The following is a 10,496-nucleotide window of genomic DNA, read 5'->3' on the forward strand; positions in this document are numbered from 1 at the left end:
CGAGGCATTTGGAGACACGCCAGAAGGAAGGGGGGCCATCCAGCCTTTGATCCGCGAGAAATGAGTTCCATTTCGTTGTGAATCGAGCTATAAACCGTTTTTGGTGCGAATTTCACGTTTAAGAGAAGCGGGAAGGTTGTTTTTTCACGGATGGGGTTGTGATGAAATTTTGACTGTGGCAGATTCATGAGCAGACTGACTATCACGAGTTAGCTTGAGTATGGCTTCCTCGAGCTGTTCTCTTGTGTTAATTTTCGGAATTGGATCGGATTTCAAGAGAAGAGATTGGTAATTTTTTTAGTCGGTCTTGTTCCTGAATCTTGTTAGTGTTAGTGGAACTTGAGTGGTGGCGCAGTTTCCGAGTTTGAGAAGGACCGGACGATGATCAGAGTCTAGTTCGTCAAGGACTCGTACTTCGGAAGGGCGGTTTACGTCTTGAAGAATAAAAAAATCAAGGACTCTTGCTGCGCCTTGAGAAACTGTACTGGGGTGATGGATGGGTTCATCTGGCAGGGCAAGACCGTAGCCCAGATCTGCATTTAGTTACTTGCTACACTCCCAGGTGGGGTGGTGGGCGTTGAAATCGCCACCTATTATTTTTGGAAATTTTCCTTCGACGAGTGATCGGTATTCGGTATAGTTGAATGCAGAAGATTTCCTGTACAGGGATGTAATCACGAAGGGACGTTCTTGGATATCGATTTTAATGGAGTTTGTTTCGAAGTTGTTTACTGATAACGAGAGTAGGAGCTCGTGTTTGACTCCTTTTCTGACGAGAATGGCGGTTCCACCGCCTCGACCCGGAGTTCTATTGTTCCTGTAGATAAAAAAGTGTTCGAAAGAGAGACGATGCGAAGGTTTGAGGAAAGTTTCCTGGATGAGAACGATGTCGACGTGATAGAATGCCATGACCTCTTCCAATTCTTTTTGCTTTCCGCGTAAGCTGTTTGCATTTCATGTCATCAGTATGCCATTTCGAAGATTTTAAAGGCTGCTGGAAGTTAAAGAAACAGGTAAATGTTGCCGCTTAGGCGGTAACATTTGGGAAAAGGCGAGCAAGTTGGTGAGCCAGGGCGATCACTTGCAGAAAAGCCTGCGGGTCAGTAAACACCTGCATTGGGAAGTTAAGGTCCGGTGTATTGGTTGGAGCAGGAGTTTGAGTTGGAGCAGGCTGGGTGGCGCTGGATAGTTTTTGGGCTAGCTTCCTGCCACCTTGGTTACTCCATGCAGAACCTTGTGGATTCCTGGATTCGGTCGGAATTTTTGGTTTTCTTGGAGCAGGACGGCAGCTGCAACCGGTGTTTTGCGGTGTGAATTTCAAGGCAATTGCTGCACTTTTGAGGTGCTTCCGGCAATTTGGTACAGAATCTAGTGTCGTGATGCCGGCACATTTGACGCACCGTGGAGGGGCTCGGCAATACGAGCTGAAATGCCCGAAAAGCTGGCAGTTGAAGCACTGCACTGGCTGGCCGTTTCCCCTCTGGACCTCGACCTTCACTGTGATGACGCCGAGTTTTGTCATATATATGATCTGTCGCTTTTCGTGAGGGACAACTACCTAAAGAATTGGTAGTTCTATCCCGGATTTTAATTTGCATCTTTGCACAAATTTGGGATGGAAGCCTTGATCAAACAGAGGGTCACGTACCTCGTCAATGCAGAGTGATCCTGGGATGTTTCTTATTATTACCTGGAATGCTCTCTCCTCCGGATGACAGGAGGAGTGGTAAGGGTAATTCCTTTCCTTGAGCAGGGTAGTGAGTTTTCGGTAATCGTCGCTTGTGGCGACGAATAATAAAATGCCCTTCTTTTTGTTTCGGGTTATAATATTAATTGATTGTGCCTTAGTAATTATAATGAGCTCCATGAATCTCTTCTTGTCACGGAGCACTATAGGCGGAATTTTTTCCTATGGGGGAGTTTGAGAAACAGTCGCCGAAACGGTTGGCACTGTTTTTGCTGTGGAGGTTAAGGTTTGTTTAGTGGCCTGGCTACTTACCTGCGCAGGCTGGGTTGGTCTTGTGTTAACTTGTTTCGGTAGTGGCTGTGGGACCGTCCTGGTGGTCAACTTGTTTTGCACTGGTCTGGTGGCAATTTTTGTAATCGAAGGCTGTACGTTAGCTTTGGCTTTCGATTGGGTAGATTGAATGGCCGGCTTGGCTACTGGGTTTGGAAGCAGTTGCCTGTTTGCCCTTGTTGCCGGCCTTCGGCAACTGGCTTTCCTGAGGTGGAGTGATGGGCGCTCTCTTCCTTTTTCCCACCAAGGTGAAACCGTCGTCTGGGTCTTCAGTTTGGTCTGATCGTTGTGTCGGTTTAGCTTGTGCTTGGGTCTCGGTTTCTGTGGCAACTGGAGTCTTTATTTCCATAGCATCTTTTTGATACTTCATGAAGTCTGTAATTTTAGCAGTGAGAATTTTGATTTCTCCTTTAAAATCGTGGGATAATGGTCAAGAGGCGACGTTGGCTCTGACGTACATGACGCCATTGCCTTGTCTGTAAATGCGCCTTTTCGGCGCTTACAGATGCTTTTTTGGCGTAGGCACTGGTGGAAACGTGATAACGGATCGACCGTCTCAGAGAAAGTTTTGGGTAATTCTCGGAAGCGAAGATAGGGTCAGCGGACTAGTCACGACCGTTCTCTTCGAGAGCTAGCATGGAACTAGATAGTCGCTCTAGGACTGGGCTCTAGGAATACTAACTCTGGTCAAATAATAAAATCATTCCTGTTTCTAACACTAAGAATAATATATCTGCAATAAATTATTAAACAAATATTTCTAGAGTAAAACTTATCTCTAAAATAAAGGTATTAAATTTTGTTTATGTTGAAATATTTTCTAACTGTTTTTATGCATTTCATCAATTTAATCTCGAATTGAATTAACATCAAGGTATATAGACTTTTCGGTGAATCCAATCAGTGAAAATATTCAATGCAGCTGCACCACAATAAAACTATTCCCAATAAAAACTCCAGTTACTTAATATTTAATAGTATTAATATTTACCTCTCTAAATAATTTTAATGCTAAGGAGGGACTCTCGTTACCTGTCCTGTTCGAAGTTATTGTTTAGAGACGTAATCTGTTTCTTACTATTTATTGACTTTGAAATTTCAATTAGAATAATAATAAGCATCTATTTGAAATTTGCTTTTGTAGGCAGATTCGGCTACATGTTAAGACGCATCAGACAGCATCGTATCGCTTTAAACTAGAATAAAATGACAACGGATTTATTTTCTGATATTAAAACGAATTTACAAATTACCATAGGCAACACATCATACATGAGTTCACTGCTTTTTTGGATAGATTATATGTTGGCAGTCCAGCAAGGATTGTATTGGTTCAGAAGTAGATACTCCTCCCAGTGATCTTGGGAGCATTGCTTTGTTGTTCTGGTGGCTTAAATATAACCTATTGCTTATATTGTCACAGAGGTCAAATTACCATAGCAAGCTACACGATTCTGCGGCATTGTTAAATTATAACCTTTAAACAAAAATAAAAGTTTTCGGATACAACTTTGATTTAAAAAAATAGGAACGAGGTTTAATTTTACATGAATGCCACGACATGTTTATAACTGCTGGACATAGAATAACGTCAATCCACACTAGGTTTACTAGATATTAATGAACTCATAAAAAGTTTTGACTGAAAGACTGCAATTTTCTTACGTAATTTCTTCTGTAATTTCTTTCTTTCGCCGACGAGTGCCTCAGAAGTTAACTAATTTATTTTGACTCATATCAAATGGCATGATAGTGGATCACATGTGATTCCAGTAGGATGCTAAATGCTACAGATAATACTACACAGTATATTCCACGATGAACTGTATAAATGTGGGTGTAATTATATTTGGCAAAGGTGATGTGAATTGGCTGACTGATGCAGATCAATGCTATTTGATTCCGTTGACTTTTTTGCAGATGCTACGACGTGTCTATATATCTATGCCAAAAGGCTACAATCGACTTATACTATTAAAGTCAACATAACCAGGCCATCGCTCAAATGCAGTCGGATCTATGCATTAGAGACATTTGTATACTTGGATTCGGGCCACATTGAGAAGCTTCGAGTTGAAAATATCCCTTAAGTTAACTTGGAAATTATCATATAATATGTTCATCTCTATCTCCATCTAATAGTCAAACCGATTTTTTAGCCCAACTGCTTCTTGCTAGTATCCTTTGTGCTCATTAAAGTTGTTTTACTGTTTTGAAGGAAATATTAAGTAATAAATTGTGGTGAATTATCATATTCAATTTAGAGGTACTGCTGAAGACGTATTGAAAGAATATGTGTAAGAAATATTTATCATCACAGATGCATGTATCCTTTTGGTAGTAGTCCAGTGTTTTGGGTTCTTCGCGGAAGTTAATCGTAATCTTCGAAATGTTGTTTTCTATTAGGTATTTCTGCCAAACAGAATTTTAAAAACGTTTGAGTATAAGATTTTTCGTGAGCTAATAGATTGCCATCGAGTTGCAGATACGTATAAAATTTTTATACTCTGTAGGTTAATAGAGGTATTTGATGCGAAAAGTGTACGGTTGCCTTTATTATTGACTTTCATTCTACGTTCGACTGTATTTATTGGTCCTCATTGAGGGTAGCTTTGGAAGCTGAACATGTTCCTCTAAAAATTTCTTTAGATATCTTACGATAGTTATGAAACCATTTGTCGGATTCAATTCTGATCCAATACGGTCTTCTACAAGGGGATCTCTCTCTCTGCATTTTTTTACCAAAATAGTGGAAACAATTATGTTAAGGACTGTTCTGCGTTATTTGTTGTTGAAGTAGACACTTTACCCGTATACTAGCCATTATTGATGAATGTGTTAATGATGATGATTCGTAGCTGAAACTGTAAGAATTAACAAATAAAACAGACCTGCAAAATATGTTTAAGAGTTGATTAGATTTTTTGGCGTAATGTAACTTCGTTTTTGTAATAGGATGACGGGTTTCTTGACTCTTTGAGTAGCTATGTTGGAAAAAGTTATTATATTAAAATAAAAGAATAGATTTTATTTACAAATCAGAAAGTGAAGAGTCCAATAACTTGATATCATTACGTCGCATTCCTTGGTATCTTTTCTTCGTCTCTTTAAAGTCCTGACAAAATTTTAAAATCACCGCACATATTTATATATCTGTATTCATATATTAATCCGTATATATTAATTTGGGAATAACCAATTCCAAGTTCTTATAGCAACAGGAATAAATTGAAAAACTGCCGCTTTTGAACAGAACTGTTTTAACATTTCTTTTTAATGAAAATATGAAAATATACTATTGTGCTGTCTCGTATATCTATCATAGACCCCTTATCGGTATTTTTATCTATTATATTTCTGTTTTTATATAACATCAATACATAACAGTCACATGATGTAAGCATCACAGTTCCAACATAGTGTATTTTAAGTGGCCGTTGCCTTTTTTTCCTGTGAGACAAAATTTTCTCGAATTCTCAAAATATTTTTCTAATCACCTTTTCATTCAACATTCCTCATTAAGCTTAATTTTAAATTATTTTTATATTCATTTTTTAATTTATTTTCCAAATATTATCATTCCTAGAATATTTAGAAATCTCAGAGTTTCGGCTAGACATTTATTTCGCCGCTACGTTTATATCAGAATATCTTCCTTCGATCGCAGCTTGTTATTGGCAGACATTTTGATTTGAAAGGCTTCGGGCTGCTTAGTTGGATACCTTTATTACTTGTTTTCCCTCGAATACCGTAACATATGTTGCTCCGGATTCGTCCCAGAACAGCCCCAAAAGCTAGGCATCGATTGCAATCACCGTAGAGTCGTCATGTCTTCGCCGCAGTACCAGAATTGTTAACCATGGAAGGAATTGAGCTGCTACGTCACCAAAACATCGAACCTCACACCGTTGAACACAACGATAAAGCAACGATATCTGTAGGACCGAAAGAAATCGACAGTCGTACTAGCATCCGACAATTTTCACATTCGTCAGTATATTCCGCTTTGTCAACCGCTTATTCAACCATAATTCAGTTTTATTTTCTTTGGTTTCTGTAATATATTTATAGTTTTTTTGACATATCCGTATTTTGTATTTAGTATTTTTAGTCCATACTTTTTTGTATTTTTTTGTTAATAATTCTATGTAAAATTCTAATAGGGTAGTATTGTAGCGACATTGAGACATGTTGAATTTTACATCCTAGAATAGCGTCCTACAAGATATCCATAAAATATCATCTGATATTTTCAACAGGTAAGGGGTGCCAGCAGCGACATCCAGTACACGATAACAAAGATCTGGAAACCTCGAGACGTCGACCTGGAATATTATTGAAGGATACTTCAGATCATTCAGTCATCGTTCAGTTCAGACGTGCCACCACCGGCTGCAGTGAAGTGTCTCTTCAGGTAAAACTGCGCCGCTCGACATAAAAATAACAGTATTAATTCGCCTTACCTCCATTCACCGTGCCATAATAATTCCCAAAGATATTAAATAATTTAAAAAAATCTTATTGACTGGCATTTTTCTATATTATTTTCCTTTTTAGCATACCAATATATACAGAAATCAGTTGAAAATACTCAAATAATCAATGTAATTCGTATGGAAGTAAATAATTCTATATCGAGACAGTGCACCGGCTCATTTCATTGCATTTTAAGAGATGCATATCGAAACATATTATTAGACCAGTTTGTTTTATTCGCGGAATCTTGCGCCCTGTTAAAAACACTGCTTCTAAAGTTGAAATTTGCTGACAATATATTCGTCCAAATCTTATAAAGAAATCGTTGCACGTTTTGAAACTAATACAATATAATTTTTGAGTACTATTTCTGAAAATTAAAGATTTGCGTGGATAACATTAAAATAAAAAAAATTCGCATTTAACATTTTTAACAATATTATGATAGCATCCTATTAATATAGTATCTATAGCCGATACCCAGAGTTGGCAGTAGTTATGACCAGCAATGTAGCGGTCATTTGGCGTATAATACTGGCCTCGATGTATAACCATCCATTTTATACCCAGATCTGATGTAATTCATGTGACGCAACAGTTTTGTACTAATCGTGATGTCTGCATCAAGCCAAAACTACACCGGCCTAAAAACCGTTATAAACTTGTTCGTTTCGTACTTTCAATCGGTGGAAGAAGGTCAACTGAATCAAGTAGGTTTCGATTTCACACAAGCTTTAAAAGGGGAAGGAACCGGCACTGGTCCCTCGGTCGCAAATTACGATGGGTACGTTTTAGTTTTTTCCTCTAACACATTTCTCAGATAGAGTCTTTATGACTATAACGTTAATGGTCTCAGTTGGAATTTGTCATAAAACAACTTTTCAATTTTGATATATAATGTTGCTATAACGCAAAATAGAAATTAACTCTTTTCTGGGGTGATAAACTTTTTTTGAATCTATTACTAACATAACAGTTGAAAGCATGATAAATTATATTAAAAAATGTGTTAAAATATGAACTATAATATAAGTATCAATTATTCTAGCAGTTAGTTAGAGTATTATTACTAAGTACCAAGTAAGAGTACTAAGGAAAAATTATTAATTTAAAATAATCTATATATAAATATCAGTCTTAATATTAATATTTCTGTTTTAAAATGTGACATGTTAAAAAATCATGGTTCAGGGATTCTTAAGGAATACTATTAGCCAAAGGAATTATAAAAGAAAATATCTTTGTTAACTGATAAATATTTATATATGGTCTGTCTTATCTTCTTGTTTTTGAAGCTCGATTTTAATGCCTTTTTGCCTTTTTTGGGGAATAGGTGATTTTTGATATCTCTTTTACACACAAATTTATTTGTTGTTAACTACAGCCTTTTTCGTAAGTGATATTGATGTCGTTTTTCTAGAATTGAAGTCCCAGCATTCTCCGTTTTCGTTTCATAAATGGTTAGGTATATGAGAGATTAGACCAATGTGTGGTACGTGATAAATAAAACAATGGATATGTTTAATGCATTACTTGAGTAATTAATAATCTTTAATAATTGAGAGTTTATAGTATTTTTCAGTATTTTTCAAATATTATAAACTGTTCAACGATGATATTTAACACGCAATGTTTTTAGCTTGTTTTTATAGCCATTTTTGAATTGTTTATAGAAAAAAAACTCAGTATATGTACAAAAGAGCTCGGAATAAGATTATGCATTCTGTAAATTATTAAGATGTAACTGAGTTAAAATTAACAAAACCTTAATTTTTTATATAAAATTCATGAGTTTTAAACGTTTTCTTTAAGTTGGCGTATAACTCTTTATTACGAGGCCTAACCATATTATCTATTTGGCGGCAAGAACAATTTATAGGATATTTAATACTTAGGTTATCTTTCAGGTCTTTATGAACATTTTCAAATAAAGTTTATGTTAAGAAAAAACGAGCAGAACATTATATTGGGCTCAAAATAATGCGGTATGATCACAAAAAGGAAATTACCAACATTCCATTTCAACTGATCAGAAGACTGGTGACTATATCAGTCTGGTGAATATGCTGAGTACAGCAGAAATTTTTATTCGAGCGGCAAATATGTATACTTCACAAATGTGGCAAGCTGCGGTAGAACGTTATCATACAAGTGAACGACTTTATCTGTTAGTTGTTATGAGTGACCTTTTTTGTAACAAAAGTCATTCAATTTGTTTATTAGACCTCGGTAGACAATTGCAGTAACATTTTAGGTGTTCGGTTCGGTTTTAGCAACTACCAAGACTACACATTGTTGATCCTCCTACACGAACAGCTGCTAATTACTATTAATTCAACTGCTAAGATGTCTGAAAGTTATTTGAGAGTTTGGGTTGGGTTTTCATCCAATCCTTGCAATTCATTATCTCCTGTTTGGTCTTTTAGGCCTTCTCTCTCTTCAAAATTAACACATTTTTATAGTTGAAATCAAAATTACTAATTGGCAAATGATCATCATCACTATAATTCGAAGTAATGAATGTCAAAGATATAATTTTGAGCTTTCCATAATTCTCTATGCACTATAGTTCAATAATAATAATTGTGTTCAGATAAATGTTAAAATAGTTGTTTACATTGTTATTTCACATCATCAATAAACATCGCTGATTAAAATGTGAGCAAGCACCTAGTGACTCGTAGTTATATGTATGAGTCTTATAATAATTATTAATACGTTCATTGCTAGTAATAATTGGGTAAATTTGAATGGGTGCCAATAGCTGACACCATGACGTAATAATGACGGTGTGGTATTAAATACCACATTTCTATATAGTATTAACAGACACTAAAATATTCTCAAAAAATTGTATGTGTTGGTACCATTATCGCTCCTTACTTGTTTAAAAATGAGGTTGATTGAATTCAGATTTGATCATGTTGGGCATATACGAAATCTTTTCATCGTTTATATTTATAATACACATTTCATATCTTTTAAATGGTTTTAAACTTTCAACATAAATAAAAACCTTTTTTCTTGTGACAAAAAATATTGTTGTGATTTTTTATAAAACACATATAACATACATATACAAGTTATGGTTATACTATATTATCGATGTGGACAATTTTATTCTTGCCACGTATTATATACCGTATTGCATTTGATGATTTCGAGAAAAGTTTTTGAACTTGCATCAATACCTATTACAAAATAACCGTAAGAATACTAAAAACCACCCATAAAAATTGCTACAACTAGTTTAGAATAGGAATAAATAACATGCTTATGTCATTGTAAGTATTATTTGTAAAATGATAAAATACCCTGTAATCGAATGGTGATCAATATTTCTTCTTAACGTAAATCTTCAGCAATCGATTATTTTTAAATCATCGCGTAATTACAAGAAATTAGAGTACAAAGAATAGGAAGAAATCATACATGAAATTGGGATTAAATAAAGTATGAGTTTGCGATTTGAACTGTTCTTTAATATTACAACAGTGCCGGATTAAAAATACTTGATGTAGTAAGTAGTCCACGCTTGTGAGTCCTCCTATTCATGAGTAAAGTAGTATTGGTCTTTTAAAAGATTATAAAAAAATACCTTAGAATATCTACAAGGGACGAAGTAGATGCGCGGAATTGGTATTTCATACAATAAAAATCAAAACATTATTTATTTATTCATTTCGGGAATTACATTCGCGGAAAATATTCTTCTCAATAGTTAAAATGGAAAATAGAAGTCCAACGTGTTTGCTATATCTGAATCTATATATAATATTGATAAAGCATCGAGCCTTTCCTGCGGTATTGTCGTTGTTTTTTCGTGTTTTATTATTTATTTTTAAAAATATAGTTCCTCTGTGCCCTTTTTATCAGGCATAAAAATATACGTAAATATTAGGGAATGCCGATTCAATTGTATCATAATGTAATATTTGATATAATTTTGTATGAGTTTGATGTAAAAGTGTGCGAGGCAATGCACTGGAATTTTTTATATGAC

The sequence above is a fragment of the Rhynchophorus ferrugineus genome, unplaced genomic scaffold (genome assembly GCF_030347505.1).
Source record: "Rhynchophorus ferrugineus isolate W39M unplaced genomic scaffold, kcgeb_rfMv2 rfM2, whole genome shotgun sequence".
NCBI lineage: Eukaryota > Metazoa > Arthropoda > Insecta > Coleoptera > Curculionidae > Rhynchophorus > Rhynchophorus ferrugineus.